At 37.2% G+C, this 17,078-nt stretch overlaps 1 protein-coding gene across 1 annotated transcript in view; it reads left to right on the forward strand.

The window, feature by feature from the left end:
- The window catches only part of LOC308610549 (uncharacterized protein), a gene marked incomplete at its 5' end in the record, with an annotated part of 33,587 nt that extends 16,705 nt beyond the window's left edge, over nt 1-16,882 (forward strand). The window contains one exon of the mRNA XM_081259641.1: nt 16,797-16,882. The remainder of the gene's footprint in view (nt 1-16,796) is intronic.
- Nucleotides 16,883-17,078: the final 196 nt, after the last annotated feature.

Raw genomic sequence — 17,078 nt, forward strand, 5'->3', positions numbered from 1 at the left:
GGCTGGCTTTGGGATTCATAACATATCTTTGGGATCATAACATATCTAACAAGATATAGCAATCTTTTTTGATTTTTTTGAAGTTTAAACAAATAGTGTACTCTGCATGAATTTTGTCTTTCAACTGAATCATTCTAATGTGGAATTTATGATGCTATAGTACTAGTTTACAAAGAAAGTGGAGTAGGCTTCACATATCTCCATATCTTATATTGATGGCACTTAAATTCTAATACCAAACTGTTATTGTTTCATAAACTAGGAGAAAATTGAGCTGATAACGAGCAGGAGAAGCTGGCAGAAACAATAGATTTTCTACTCTTTCTTTCTATTGTGTGTAAGCCTAGTTACCCTAGTTGACCAGTTAATGACAACACATAATGAAATTTTCCTGGCTGCTAATTAATTAGCTCTAATTTCACTAGTTTTGTTACTGGTAAGGCTTCCACTAATTCTATGTGTGAATGTCTTCTTACCCTACTCATCCTATTTTCCTCTTTGAGCTTCCTCAAATGTAGAGAACCCATTTGATTGACTTAAGAGTCAGAAGAGACTTACAATCAGAGAAAAAGCAAAAAAGAATGACTATAATGCCAACTAGTATAACTATTAATTAGAACTTATGTTTTGAGGATTTTCAGACAGAAGAGGGGTAGAAATGATAATAGTTTAGTTTTAGGAAAGCTGTAGTACACAAATAGAACCCCAAATCACACCACAGATAATTTTCCAGGAATTTAATATATCTGATATACACTCAATTTGTGCCCATGAATGGTGAGCAACTGGAAGTAAAGGAGAATCACATAGTTACATTTCTGGACAAATCAGGTTATCAGAATGATGCAATAATGACAGTTTACCTCAGTCACTTCTTAGGCTTTCTTATTTACTATGCTAAATGTTAAATGAGATTCCTGAGTAAAAGCATTACAATGACTTCAGCATTGTGGGACACGAAACACAGTGAGAACTCAGAGCAGGGAAGGAAATAAGTCAGGTAAGCAGGAAAAAGAATTGAAAGAGCTGAAAGATGTATTACTTGGCTGTCAGGTGTTAGGAGAGTTTATTTGTGCTTCTTCTTAATCTTCATAACGCTCTTGTCAGAATGGTAGTAACATACCCATTTTTTTAGATGAGCGACCTTTAACTGTAGGTTGCACTTGATTGTCTGCCAGGTTTTCAAGTCTGTGATGGGGACAGCAATGTCAGAAATTTCAATCCCAGTCAAATCAAGAGCTGGTAGAAACACCATTAAGGAAGTGCATAGTTTTGACCCAAATTTAACCACATTAAAATGTTGTCCTTTCTTCTCCAGGATGATAGTCTGTATTTCAAGAAGAATTCTAATTCTTGCCCCATAACAATTTCTCTGAGTTCTTTGTGCCAACTAAAGCCTTTGATTGATTTTCGTATTAGCAAAGCCCTGGAATTCTATGCAAAATGCTATGAATAGTTATCTACCTATCTAATTATTTTTAGCAAAAGGATGCAGAGCCGTTATCAGATTCTCAAAACTCAATCAGATTATCTAACAGTGTACATTAAATGAGGTAATGAATGCCCTTTCTGGATCCAAACATTATAATATTTTTAATCCTTACCGTGGTGCCTGAAATGTCTATTATCTCTAATTATCAGTAAGGGAACTGAGGCGTCGTAAAGTCTAAGTAAGTGAGAGGTCTGGAATTCAAATCCAGGTCAGTTTCAGTCTTGAACACCCCTAATTCTGTAGCCTACACTGCATTCTATACTCTTACTGTAGATAATCAATAAATGTTCATTTATTTCCTTTACCCCAGTTGGGGACAAAGAACATGGGTGTGTGAAAGAAAGTACAGATCAGTTTTAATGTAAATGATATAATAATAATGCTTGTCAGCAGTTATGGAATATTCATATTGTGCTAGGAGTTGACCATTAAGTACTTTACAGGCATTCTTTTATTTAAAATCTCATATATATAATACCTACCTTAGGAAGTAGGTAATATAAATGTTGCCAAGGTGATTGAAATAACGTGGTCACGTACAGGCAATGAAACTGGGAAAGAGTTTTCTGGGCTGATGGTTGAATTTTGGCCAAGACATTAAGGGGAGAAGGGATGAGCACTGGTGGGGAGACTGAAAACTTATTCATCGTAGGGAGAAAGCACTGGTGGAAGCATTGTACTGCTTGCTTAAGAACTGTTACCCTCATAACCCCAAAACTGAGGTTTTGCTGAAAGCTGAAGGCAGATTTCTTGCAGTGTGAAAAAGAATTTACTGATATCTCTTCATCTCTTCACGTTTGAACACGACTGTTTTGCAGATTGGTTGAAATGACTCAAGTTCTCTTTCAGATCTGGACTAAATGTCTGTATCACAGCATCAGGGCCTATGAAGCAGCATTTGCAAGCCCATACTCACCTCCCCCCTTTTTAGTGTTTTGCACTCTGGAAAAGCAAACAACAGCAACAACAATATCTTACTTCCTTTTATCTATAGTTATTATTAATCTTGTCAAGAAACCCAATTTGATATATTTATGCTAAAATATAAATGAGATTTTTCCAGTTTTATTGAGATTGAATTGATATATAATATTCTATCTGTCCAAGGTGTACAATGTGATGATTGATATATATATATATATATATATATATATATATATAGTGTGAAATGACAACCACAATAAGTTTAGTTAACCTTAATTCACATAATTACAAATTTTATTTTTGTGATGAGAACTTTCAAGATCTACTCTCTTAGAAACATTCAAACGTAAAATACGGTATTGTTAACTGTAGTGACCAAGCTGTACATGACATCACCATTACTCACTTATCTTATAACTAGAAGTTTTTATCTTTTGATCATCTTCACTCATTTTCCTCACCTCCAACCCCCAGCTCTGGCAACCATCATTCCATCCTTTCTATCATGAGTTCAGTATTTTAGATTTCACATATGAGATCCTAAAGTATTTATCTTTCTCTGTCTGACATTTCATTTAGCATAATGCCTCCTAAATCCACCCATGTGGTGACAAATAGCCAGATTTCCTTCTTTATCATGGCTGAATAATAGTAGGTTGTATGCACCCCATTGTCTTCATCCATTCATCCACAAAAAAACACTGAGGATGTTTCCATGTCTTGGCTACTGTATTGGGTTGGCCAGAAAGTTCATACAGTTAATGAATACACTGTTCAATAAAACTAGGTAAAAATGAAAATTGTGTCTTTTATTTTTACTTCAAATAAATCTTTGACAAAGCCAGCTAGGCATCCCTTTGAGTAATGACTTATATCATGTTGAAATATTTTAAACATATGAACAGTAATAGCTTAAATGACAAATGTTACTAATATTGACACAATTGATCAAGGAGAATATGTTAGAATATGTTAAAATGCAGATGGACAGTGAAAGAACAAATATAACTTTTTTTTTTTTTTTTTTGCGATATGCGGACCTCTCACTGTTGTGGCCTCTCCCGTTGCGGAGCACAGGCTCTGGACACGCAGGCCCAGCAGCCATGGCTCACGGGCCCAGCCGCTCCGCGGCATGTGGGATCTTCCTGGACCGGGGCACGAACGCGTGTCCCCTGCATCGGCAGGCGGACTCTCAACCACTGCGCCACCAGGGAAGCCCCCAAATATAACTTTTAACTAAATATTGTCTTGATATTTAGACCATTGGTTAAGAACATGATAACAGGTTTCATCCATTTCAAGAAAGCAGAATATTTGCAGATCACTTAACATTTACTAGGTATGTTAGTCTGGAAGGATATATTTCATTTACATGTGTCATTTAATTTAACCCCATCCCTCTGTAATAGATAGTGTTATCCCTATTTGCAGATAGGAAACAGGCTCAGAAAGATTAAGAATGTTACCTAATTCTAGTAAGTAGCCAAACCTAAACTGATCTAATTCCGGGGCAAAGCTCCTTCTGACACATCAGTGTGGGTCTTTATCTCTTTGAGAATTGTTGAACATTAAAAACCTTCTTCCAGGTAAATGCATAAAGAAACAACATGAGCAATGATATAACAATACAAGTCTCACTAAATAATTAGTGTGTTTGGCCTTGCTTTTGCTGATAGATCTTTTGCAAAATTGCTTTTCTCTGAGATAGTGGACTTCAAATATTTTCTTTGAAGACTTTCCTAAATTATACCTATCAGAAAGCTACTTTGCTTTAAGGCTAAAGAAAAATGAAAGCTTACTTAACTACACTTAGGTACCAGAGTCATACTATGAACTCTACACCTGCCAGGATTCACGCTAAGATAGGGTGGCTCCACAAACTGTCCATAGTACTGTGATTTCTTTCTGATATTTTGAAGTAGAAATAATTTAATAACTATTCACAAAAGAGAGAAACACTGTTTCTTGGTCCTCAGTATCATACTGCTGTAGGCTAATTCTCTCTTGTTACCCCTTAGTATAGAGAGTGTGTTTTGGGGACCCTCCTTCACGATCTTCTCCATTGCAAGAGCATCTTACATAAATCCAGGACTTCTCAAGCAGCCAGTTTTGCCAGATGGTCTTAGGGTTGGTTGTACCCATATATGGATAATCCTGAACTTCTCGAGTAAGGTCCTTATAGAGCATAATGGCTAAGAGAATTGGTGCTGATACCAGACCTGAGTCCAAATACTGCCTATGCCCCTAACTAGCTGTGTAACCTTGGAGAAGTAACTTAAGCCCCTTAAATGGATTAGATTTCTCACCCGGAAAATGGTATAATAAATGCATCTACCCTATATGGTCAGTGTGTAAATTAATCTAACTTGAGATGGTGCATGTTAAGCATTAGCACAGTGCCTGTCTCTTATTAGGAATACCTGCTTTTATTATTAATTATTCTCTATATTCCCAGGTTCAGCAAGGTGCCTAACATATAATAGTTGTTCAGCAAATATTTACTGGATTGAACGAGCTCTGAAATTTAAGCATTGGGTCAACAGCAAAGTAGTCACCCCACCATCATTTCTCCCACAGAAAGGGAGAATAGATGGAAGCCAGCCATCATACTTTCTTTTCTTATTCTAAACTTCCCATCCAGGCCCAGCAATAAAATAATCTTCCTGAACCCCAACAATTTCGAGAATTTTTCAAATCACTATTTGAAAATAGTTGGGTTTCCCTAATCTAATATGCCCCAGGACCCCAAGGTCACCAAGCTTATATTAATGAAGTCTAGTTAAGAGAAATGATTACAGTTAGTAAACCAACTACTTATGAGCTCATTGGGCTTTTTAAAATTTACTATCTGCACTTCATAGAGACACAAGTAGTTTGCTTTTGTAGGACACTCAACAGTCAAAGTAGTCTTTTAAAAAGTACAAATCAGATGCTATTATTGCACTGCTTCTAACCTCTAAAGGCTGTCTATTGTAAAGAGATTAAAATTTCAACTACTTAGCCAGGCTCACAGGGACCATGTGGTCTGGTCACTTACTACATCTTTCCCTGACCTTCATGGGGTTCGAGGCACAGTTATCTTTTTCAGTCCCTCAGATGCAACAAGCTCTACTTCTTGCTCTCCCAGCTTTAGATTGGCTAATCCTTCTACCCAGACCAATTTCCCTCTGATCACTAAGGCCTCGGTTCAAACGCCACCACTACTATCTTGACCAAAGAGACCTGCCTCCTCACTGCCTCTCCGTCCCATTGTCCAGTCGTATTTCTGTCGCTGTACAAAATTTATTTACATGTTGACTCTGTCTTCCTCCACCACTGGACATTTGCTTAAGAGCAAGGACTTTGTAATTTTTTGCTCACCACTGAATCTTCCAAGGCTTGCAGCAGACACTGGCACATAGAAGGTGTGTAGGAAATGTGTGTCTAATAAATGAATAAATATGTGAATGGAAGAAAACTGTAAAACACTAACACAAGAATATTCTTCTTTCAAAAGAATAATGAAAAATAATTTCATTCAATAAGAATTATTCTTAGTTACTGATACATGACTTAGTAGTTCCCATTCAATTTAAAATGTTCCATTTTTTCCTGATACTTCACAAGTCATTAATTAAATGTTGCTCACATTTAAGGCCAATCTGTGAGACATTATTTAACTTGTCCAGCATTAACCCAGCATTAACTTAGGTGGGGCTCCACCAAGTACTGATCATGTGACCTTGGCCTTTCATTGCCTCAGTTTTCTCATTTGTAACATGGGTATAATAATAGGCTGATTTCATAGGCCTATGAGGAGGAAAACCTCATATATATATATATATATATGTGTGTGTGTATATATATATGTATTTAAACAGTGTCTTAGAATAGTGTCTGGCACATGATAAGCTTTATAGAGTATTGACTGCTGTTACTAGTACTGTTATTATGAGAACTAACTGTTGAGAATAATCCTTCATATACTGGTTTATTCCACTGAAGATAAAGGAAACTAATAGAATATTAGAAATCTGATTAAATACAGAAAGCCAGTAAAATATACCAAGACAGAAGATGATGAGAGTGTAAAAGCATAGAAGAAAAAAAACGGTTTTTGTTTTTCTTTTTCTTTTGTAAAGAAGGAAAAAGCCTAGAAATAGGACAAAAACTATTCATTGGCTATACTGACATGGAGATCGCTGGTGACCTTCATAAGTAAAATTTCAGGACAGTGGGCAAAGAGCTTACGGTGAGAGAAGTCAGATGGATGTAAATTCTAGAGTAAATGGGACGTGAGGACATGGAAACAGTATATGAAGATAACAATTTTGAAAAGTTCAGACAGGAATTGGCTAAAGAAGATATGCAGGGATTAGGGGAGGAGGGAGGCTTTCATGTTACACGTATAGTTTTTAACATTTTAAGTTGGAGTTACTAGTCTAGAATGAGGTTGAATTTTGGCAAGAATCATTCATAAGGAGTAGATGGGTTGTAGAAAATGCAGTGCTGTGAAGTACTTGAGAAGATGAGAGAAAATGAAATGCTATCTGTAGTGCACATGGCCTTTTAACTTTCACTCGTGTAGTAAAAGGGAATACAAAGATCAGCGCAAATGCTAATGAATTAATGGATTTGGCAGTGGACTATTTACTGACTTCTGAGTTCTTAATGAGCTGTGAAGCACCTCACCAGCTCAGAATGAAGGAAGTAGAGAGGATGGAGGGACATTTGAGGAGGGCAGGTAAAGCTTCTCAAAAAAATAGTCCTTAAGGAGAATTAGAAAGAACGTACTGTAAGTCAGAGCAGTATTTCCAGTCTTGAAAATCCATTTGAAGTTGGTGATTATTAATTTATTGGAATACCAATTTGCCCTGCCACATGATTTTTCTCCAGCTACCTGGATATAAGTTACACAGAGGCAGAAAAGAGTGAGAGATAACAATCGAGGGAAAATACAATTAGTATTTTTTTAAGCTTTTTCCACTTCCCCGCTCCAACTCTGGGGAGCCTTCCCGGACATGGCTGCCCTCCCAGCCTCCAGTGGCACTCTGTTATCAAAGAATTCAAAGAAATGGAACATAGGTTTCCAACTTATTAATTTAGCAAAATCGAAAATTATATATAATGTCTTCTGTTGGCAAAGTTTCTTGCAATATAATTTGGTTCCATCTTTTGACAAGTAATTTGGCAATGTCTAGCAAGATAAAAATGTTAATAGCTTTTTACACATTAATTCTAATTCTGGAAGCTTATGCCAATAAATAATTTATAATCCAGAAAATTATTATATAAAGATGCTCATTGTTATGTCATTTGTAATAACAAAAAATTGGAAACACCTTTAATTGTTAACAGTAGGAAAACAGTTTAGGAAATTATATCCACTTAGTAGAAAATTACACAGTTACTATATTATAATTACAAGATGATGGAGCAAAATAGAATAATGCTTAATAAAGAAAGAATGAAGAAAGCTGACCTAAATTTGTGTCTTCCTTATGACAGTAATTATGTAAACATATTTATTAAAACTTAAAACCAAAGTAAAGTTTTAAAAGCTCTGTACCAGTAATGGGGATTTTATGTTTGTTTCAAAATATTTTTTAACATAACTCTTATAATTATATTTTTTCTACTCCTTTTCTTAAGAATTTCTGATTATTACCTCATTTTTCATTTCATAGTTTCAAATAAAGTCAGCAATTTTATCATCAGAGAAGATTAGACTTATTTGACAGTTCATAATTCCAAGTTTTTTGGTATAAAAAGACCATATACACTTGTAGGTACTTTCAAAAAATAAGATTTTGAGAATTTTTTTTTTTTTTTTGCTTAGTCTTTCCTAGTATGGAGATTAAGCAAACTACCTAAAATTACCAGCCATTCTTTTTTCGTTTTTCTCATTTTATTTACAGAAATGATAACAAATGAGTCTGCAGTTGCCTCTGCCAATTTCTTAAATCCTCTATTATCCACATTATGAAATCATACTAATATGAATGCTTCCAGTATTTTCAGAGCTCTTTAGTTATTATACTTTAGCATTCTGTATGAAGTATCTTATGTAAGTGTAAAATTTAGACTCAACTTCTGGAAGCTTTTGATTTCTTGGTTCAAAAGTGAGAGATCCTTAGTTCAGCCATATGATTAACAATTACTTGTATAGTAGGAATCTCCTAAATTATTGTTTTATGGATACCTGGCAGTTTTCTTGCCATTTCTCAGAAGTTCTCTATTAAACACATTCTCTCTCTCTCTCTCTCTCTCTCTCTCTCTCTCTCTCTCTCATACACACACACACACACATTGTGATTAAAAGCACAGACTTTGGCATTATGAAGTCTAAGGTTCAATTTCTAGTTCTGTAGTTTCTGGGCCACCTCACTTTAGGCAAGTAACCTAATATCTCTTAACCTTGTTATTTTCATCTGTAAAATGGAGATTACAATTATATCCGACAATGCTCAAAACATCCGTAATGATTTTAGAGTTTCAGAGTCAGGTACAAGCAGGCACTCAGTAAATGGCTAGTGCTTTTATTACTTTATTATTATTTAGGTCTTGATTTTCCTTGAGTCTGTGAGTCCCCATAATGAAATGTAATTTCCAGTAGATTGAGTAACACCTGTGTTCACCAAAAATTGTAACTGAGTTCATTACTTTCTGTGCAACCCAGATTAGTTTTCTGCCTTTTTTTCTGTGCTGTATGTAGGTGTTCAATCGATTTATTTAATAAATGTGTGAATGCATGCGTGCGTAGATGAATTTTTAAATGTTTCTTTTTGAGAAGGTAGAACAGATGTGACACAGTTGAACAGATAAGAAAATAGTCCATGGAAAAAATGGCAAAGTCACGTATGTGCCCAGGGCCAGCCTAAGGAGAATTACTTTTTTTTTTTTAAGGGGAAATGTGTTGAATAGCTTATTTTAATTATTTTTAAAAGTTAAGTACAGGGACTTCCCTGGCGGTCCAGTGGTTAAGACTTCGCCTTCCAATGCAGTGAGTGTGGGTTCAATCTCTAGTCGGGGAGCTATGGTCCCACATGCCTCACAGCCAAAAATCCAAAACATAAAACAGAAGCAGTATTGTAACAAATTCAATAAAGACTTTAAAAAGTGGTCCACATCAAAAAAAAAAAAGTTAAGTACAAAAATTTGCTGATGATTAACATATTTAGCACCAATAAAATAATGTGAGATTAGCTGTACTAAAACAGAATGTTGAGCTACATTCACATTAAGTGACATTATATAGTCTAAATTTGTGGAAAACTTCTGAAATGGCTGATAAAAAGGAAGATGGTGAGTGATCTTTGAGCAGAAAAAGACAGAAAGAGAAATGGCCTTTTCTACATCCTATTGTGCCTCTAAGTAAAATGCTTGGTAATCTAGCTACAAAGCTATATGTCATTTGGCTTTAGGCACCTACTGTGATTTACCTTGTGAAGATCAGATTTTGCCATGGATAGGATCTGTAAAAGTATCACACATTCCAGTACCATTGGCAACCACAGCTACCAAAAACTCCAATTTAAATTGATGAACCTAATATCAGATGATAGTATCATTTCCTTGTGGGTGTTTTGGGAAAAGGTGGGTAGGAAATGTATAAAAGTGAATACTTTATCAACTGAAAAAACAATTCATCATTTTGAAAACATAAAATACATTAAAGTTGTTATAGCATCAGGCATTAATATTTCACTGTACTTTAGACATTGCCTACAATCAACATTTTCTGCTCTTTGAAACAAAATCATGCTTGTGGTATGCATTAATCATATAAAAGATTAAACACTGAAAAGAAATTCAGCCTTTAAAGACAATTTGCTTTGATTTATTCAGTGGGTTCTTCCAAAAAGTTTATACCAAGAATTATTGCTTGTTGCATTGGAGTTACAAATTCTTTCAGAGTTACTTAGTATTTTCTGTAATATCAGTATCAAGGAAGGTTAATCAAATTTACGTATTTATTAGGAAATACAGGCACATAATCATAAAACAAGAAAACACAGCCGTTTTTATAGACTTTATTTTTTAGAAGTGTTTTAATTTTACAGAAAAATTGAGAAGATAGTATAAAGTGTTTCCATATACACTATACCCATTTCCCTCTATGATGATCCACTTACATTAGTATGTTACATTGTTACAATCAATTAACAAATATTGATACATTATCATTTACTATAGCCCATCCATTAGTCCAGTTCCTTAGTTTTTACCTAATGTCCTTTTTCTATTCCAGGATTTCATCCAAAACATCACATTACATTTAGTTGCCGTGTTTCCTTAGGCTCCTCTTGGGTTTGATAGCTTCTCAGATTTTCCTTGGATGACCTTGACAATTTTGAGTCGTTAGGTTTTTGTAGGATGCCTACTACTAGAATTTGTTTGATGCATTTTTCATGATAATATTGGGATTATGTGTTTTGGGGAGGAAGACCACAGAGTAGAAGGGTTATTTTGTCAGATCACATCAAGTGTACAAAGTATCAATATGCATTATGAATGCTGAGGTGGACCTTGATCACCAGGCTGAGGTAGTGTTTTTCAGGTTTCTCCATCGTAAGATTACTGTTTTCCCTTTTTCATACTGTACTTGTTTGGAAGGAAGTCAATATGCTCAGCCCACAACTAAGGAATAGGGAGTTATGCTTCAGATGGAGTACTACATAAACTATTTGGAATTCCTTTGCACTGGAGATTTATCTATTCTCCTGCGTTTATGTATCCAATTATTTATTTATATCAGAAGAACTCATGGATTTTTATTTTATACTTTGGGTTATAATCGAATTCTACTTTAGTTACTTTGTTCCTCAAATTGCTCTAGTCCTGACCCTTGTGAACTCTTTTCAGTTGGCTCTTGTGCCACTCTGAGGTATCCCCATCCTATATTTTTTTTGGAACTTCCTTACTTTCTGACACTATAAGATGGTCTTGCATATAAATCTTGTATATTTACTGCCCCAGTCCTAGAATCAGCTATTTCTTCAAGGATAACTAGGTCTTTTTAGTGGAGAACGGTATTAGACAGCAGGATCTGGGTGTGGGGTGTGCTAATTGCTGCTAGGATGTCATTGCTTCTAGATCTTCTCAGCTGACAGAGCAAAGAGATAATATGTGTGCACATTACCCATGTATATGCACATATCTGTAAGTATCTCTCTACATGACCATGTGTATTAAGGTAATATGAAGCAATATTAAGCTAAACATGAATGTATATTGATGTTTCCAACTTTAATCTGTTACCACATAGATCATCTTAGCCTCATCTCTTGCTTATCTTTAAATTTCAACTCCAGCACAACACTTGGCTTTTAGAAGTATGAAAATCAAATTGTAGCAACTTTGGGAAGCCACATCATCTAGCAAAATAATTCTTAAAGGGCAAGGTGTATATCATCAAATTTTAATTTACAGTCAGCAGTACTTTTTAACATCAAAAGGCCTCCAGACCTCTGCTTCCAAGAAGATGAAGTAGCCCATTTCTCCCAGGTTCTCCCACTTAAAACTAAAACCCTGAACATAACAACAAACAAACAGGAAGACGCTGAAAGGTGGAAATGAGAAGGCAGACTTAACTAAGGACTTTGGGACTTGAGGAATGACATGGTGATGAGTCCCCTGTGTTTCCTGTTGCTTCCCATACATCCTGGAGAGGGTATTACAGGACCCCCAATCAATAACCACCAACAGAACAACAGACAAAAAAGCTTCAAAAAAACCCCTACAAAACCCTGTTCCCCCTAGCCAAAGTATGAGGAAAGGGGTTGCTAAAGACAGAAGACCATTTGGGCAATAATATACACACCACTCGAGCCAAGTGCCAGTGGAATATACACACTACTCGAGCCAAGTGCCAGTGGAATATTGCACCCATCCCCTACGTCCTGTTGTTTCAGTTGGGCCAAGGTAGGATTTGATCTTCCACACCACCCCACTCCTGCCTTCCAGAAGAGCCAGCGCTCTGATTCCCCACCAGGGTTGTTTCAGTGTGGTCCAGTGGTGAGCTGAGCTTCCAACCCTTTCCATGAGCAAACAGACTTTAAAAGGTGGTGCCTGACAGGCTAGTTAACACTGGGCTGCCCTCACACAGTCGTGGGGTCCACTGGTGGGACTTAGCATTCATCTCTCCCTGACATCAATAAGAATAGGGTGTTACAGATTGGAGGGAGTAGGCACCCCACTAACCCCCAACACATGATGTCAGTGAGACCCACTGGGGTGCTGAATCCCCATAACCGTCCTGAGGCAGTAAGACAGAATGAGGTGGCACAAGCAGGGCTAGTTGGCACTTCTCTTCCTCTTACCCTGGTGTCAGTGGGGCCAGCAGGTAGCTGACCATCTACCCACACCCGGCATCAACAAGAAGGAATGAAGCGGGAGGAAGGACAGCAAACAGTTCACTTCTCCCCTCCCCTGGTGTCAAGAAAACTACTGGGGAGATGAACTTCCACTCCTACTAAAAGGCAACACAATGATATTAATGTTCCCACTTTTGGGGGGAAGGTGTCAGAAGGGCCATAGGCTAGCTGAACTTCTACTTGATCTGTCTGCAGTGAGACAATGTAAGTGCCCACTTTTGCTGGGGTATTGTCAGTAGGGCCCAATGGAAATCTGTACGTCACCCCCCAGTCCTCATACTACGCCTCAAATAGGATGACTTCCATCTAAAAAGTAATAATAAAATTAAATGGGATACAGAGTCATATAATAACTCCCAATGTTTAGAATACAATGGAAAAATACTCATGACACCAAGAACCAGGAAATCACAGAATAAATGAGAAAAGACAATAAACATACACCAACACTGAGATAAAACGTCTATTGATATGATCAGACAAGGATTTTAAATAAGCTGTCACTTAAATGCTTCAATTAGCAATTATGCGTTCCTTGACAGAAATGGGAAAAATAGAAAATGTAAACAAAAGACGAAGTTATAACAATAAAAACAAATGAGAACAGTAGAACTGAAAAATACAACAATGAAAAAACTTTGCTCAAGAGTAGAGTGGAGATTACAAAGCATAGAATCATGAACTTAGAAGAGATTAGTACAGTGTACCATATGTACAGAGAAAAATAGACTGAGGGGTAGAGATGGGAGAAAGAACAGGATCTCAAGAACGTGTAAATAGTAACAAAAGCACTAACGTTCATATCATCAAAGTTCCAGAATGGAAAAAGAGAGCAAGTAGGACTGACAAAGTATTCAAAGAAATCATGACTAAAAAGTTCCCAGTTTTTTAGAAGACATAAACACAAATTCAAGAATCCGAACAAACCCAAAGAGGAAAAACGCAAAGATATCCTTGCCAAGACGCATCATAATTAAACTTCTGAAAAGTGGAGACAAAAAAAATCTCGCAAGTGGACAGGCAGAAACAATGCATCACTTATTGAGAAACACCAATTCCAATGACAGCATATTTCTTGTCTAAAACTCTGGAGTCAGAAGCATTGACATAACATTTTTCAAGTGCTCACAGAAAAGAACGCTCAGCCACAAATTCACACTTTTATCTCCACTTTCCTGTTTGACTTACATTAATGGACTACTAACTCATCTTTCTATATCCGGGACTGCCGTCACCCTTCTCCAAAAATCTAGTCACAGTATTTCCAGAGTGATCGTTCTGAAAATGAAACAAATGTTTCTTATAAAAATACCTGATTGTGTTATGAAACTTGTCTCTCTTCTAAGTTACCAGTTAAAATCCTTCAGTGGATTCCCATCTTTCTGGGAGTAAAATCTCACATCCAAACTCTCTTTGTCCTTTTGGGCTGCTGTAAGATTATACTGCAGGTTGGGTGGCTCATAAACAACAGGCATTTTTTTCTCACAGTTCTGGAGGCTGCAAGTGCAAGAATAGGGTGCCAGTACGGTCAGATGAGGGCCCTCTTGAGTTCCAGACTTCTCACTGCAACCTCACACGGCAGAAGAGCTTCAGGAGCTCTGTGGGGTCTCCTGTGTAAGAGCACTAATACCGTAATCATTTCCCAAAGGCCCCACCTACTAATACTATCACCTCCGGAAATTAAGATTGCAACGTATACATTTGGAGGGGAACACAAAGACTAGACCGTAGCACTTAGTGTACATGCAGGGACCATTCATGGTCTGGCTTCTACCACCCTCTCCATTGTCTTCTTTTCTTACACTCCAGTGAGCATTTCTTTTTTTTTTTTTTTTTTGCGGTACGCGGGCCTCTCACTGTTGGGGCCTCTCCCATTGCGGAGCACAGGCTCCGGACACGCAGGCTCAGCGGCCGTGGCTCACGGGCCCAGCCGCTCTGTGGCATGTGGGATCTTCCCAGACCGGGGCACGAACCCGTGTCCCCTGCATCGGCAGGCGGACTCTCAACCACTGCGCCACCAGGGAAGCCCCAGTGAGCATTTCTTATACTGATTATGAATGGAACTCCTTTCTGGACTGATCCTTAACCATTCATTTTCTGGCAAACATGAATTTATCTTCTCTTTTCCTCAAAAATTCACCCTTCTTTCGTGTTACATATCCATTTCAATTGCCTTCTACAGGAAGCCCTACTGATATCCCCCATATACTACTCTCCACAGCGTGCATTAAGGTCTTACCGTGTCCTCCTATAGCACTCTATAATAATTTTTACGGTAACTATGGATTTTCTTATTTGAGTGTCACAATACATTGACTTCTAGGTGGCACGATAATGATTTTAGTAACAGTAACACTGGTGCCTAGTTTAACCCATGGCATACTTTAGGTGTTCAATAAATGTTGGTTGAATTAGTGAATGAATGAATGAATGAATGGTCAGTTTGAAATCTTAATCATGTTACTTTTCAAAAATCTGTTAAAAAGATACCCACATTTTTCCAGACGATTAGGGACTTAGGATCTTCAACTTGATTTAATAGAGGAAATTTTTACTCATACATCATGCTTAAATACCTCAAAGTAAAACCATTAACCCAGGAATTTAAGGTTATCCAGTTGGACTTGCAAGCCAGTAATTAATATCTCCTGCCCCGACTGTATTAGATGGTTTCACTGTTCCACTCATATCTCCCCAGCACTCATCATTCCACTATATGCTGATAGACTCATGCTACCACCTGCAATTATCCACCTTAAGGCAGGCCAGAAATGTACAGGAGTTAATGTATCTGGGTGTAGCTTTCAACCAAGGACAGAGGGGACTGGAAGATAAGTACTTCAAGTTTCTCACCGATTCTTGGGATAACTCTGAGACATGTTCTGTAGAGTTTCACAGAACTCCCCTGAAGTACTGGCAGCAGTTCCCTGCAGGAGTAATTTATTCAGCAATGCACCTCTGTTGTCTTCCTTCCATGCCTCCATTCTCAATTCCCGCTCCACTTCTGAGTTTTCTGGAAGCACCTCCCAGATGAACAGTTTACATTCAAATTATTGCCTCAGGTTCTGCTTCTAGGGGAATTCAATTTATAGCCTCCTACCAATCCAGTGCTCCTTACAGAGCCATCACTGGTACAAGTACCAAGGCATGGCACATTTGTATCACTCCTCCTAAATCCTAATATTTTTAAACAGATAGAAAAGAGCGTGACCTTGAAGAGAAAAATAATTTATATGAGAATAGCCAATGGATAAAGGGAAGGAGAGACAGTGCCATTTGTTTTCCATTAATGATAGTGTGAAATTTATGGGCAGATGGTCTAACAGGTGTGACTATAATTTGAGGAGCCTGCTCCCTTGGTTACAGAAGACTGCTATTGTTATTATTATGGAGGCACAACCTCATGACTTTATTGCTTCACTTGATGTAGCCTTTTCCTTTACCCTTAAATCTTTCTACATCACTGAATTGCAGCCAATAGCTTTATTTTCTCCCTATGGCTCCATCACAAAAAAGACACACATGTGCACACACACACACACACACACACACAGAGTTTTGTGTATGCCAGTGCTTGAAAAGACAAGCTCATGGTGCATGTATGCAATGGATATTGTACATTACAGGTCTCTGTGAAATAGTCTTCTGCAGGTTCCTATGTTTATTTTATGAATAATTAACTTTAGTAAAGTTAATTTCCTGAAGATTTTGATGAAGACTGAAGAAAGGAAGTAAATTTTAAAGAAAAAGACTTAGAAACTTGCCCTTTTTGCCCTCTCTTTGTATCTTAATGAACAAAGGATAACTGGGCCTTTTTTGAAGTCTTTGCTTGAGTTGAAGACACAAAATGCAACCTGTACTCTTATAATATGTTCAGTTCATGAGTACACAAACTTAGAAACCGTGAATTTCCCTAAAGTTATTATACCATTTAGAAGATGTTTGCTTGGACGTTTACTTAAAACCAAACAATTGAGGTCTATATGTCCAAATAATTTCCTTCTCTCTTGCTGTTTCCATTTCAGTTTCCTGAGTTTCTGGGAAGGCCTTGTTTCCCCAAAGGAACGATTTCTGGTAGAAGTCTGAAGGTCTGACCCAAGAAAAATAATCCAGTATAGCCAATGAATTGAGGACAAGAAAGTTTCCAATCAGGTAGGAACATTTAATCTCATACATTACAATCACCTTAAGTAAAGTGTGCTGATAGCTGGATATGATTTAACTTCTTGGAAAAAGATGCATATATAACCTACCTCACAAGGAAGCTGGTCTCAATTCCCTTAGAGGTTGTGGTGTTTATCAGAGAG

Source organism: Mesoplodon bidens (genome assembly GCF_964165515.1).
Source record: "Mesoplodon bidens genome assembly, contig: HAP1_SCAFFOLD_398, whole genome shotgun sequence".
Classification (NCBI taxonomy): domain Eukaryota; kingdom Metazoa; phylum Chordata; class Mammalia; order Artiodactyla; family Ziphiidae; genus Mesoplodon; species Mesoplodon bidens.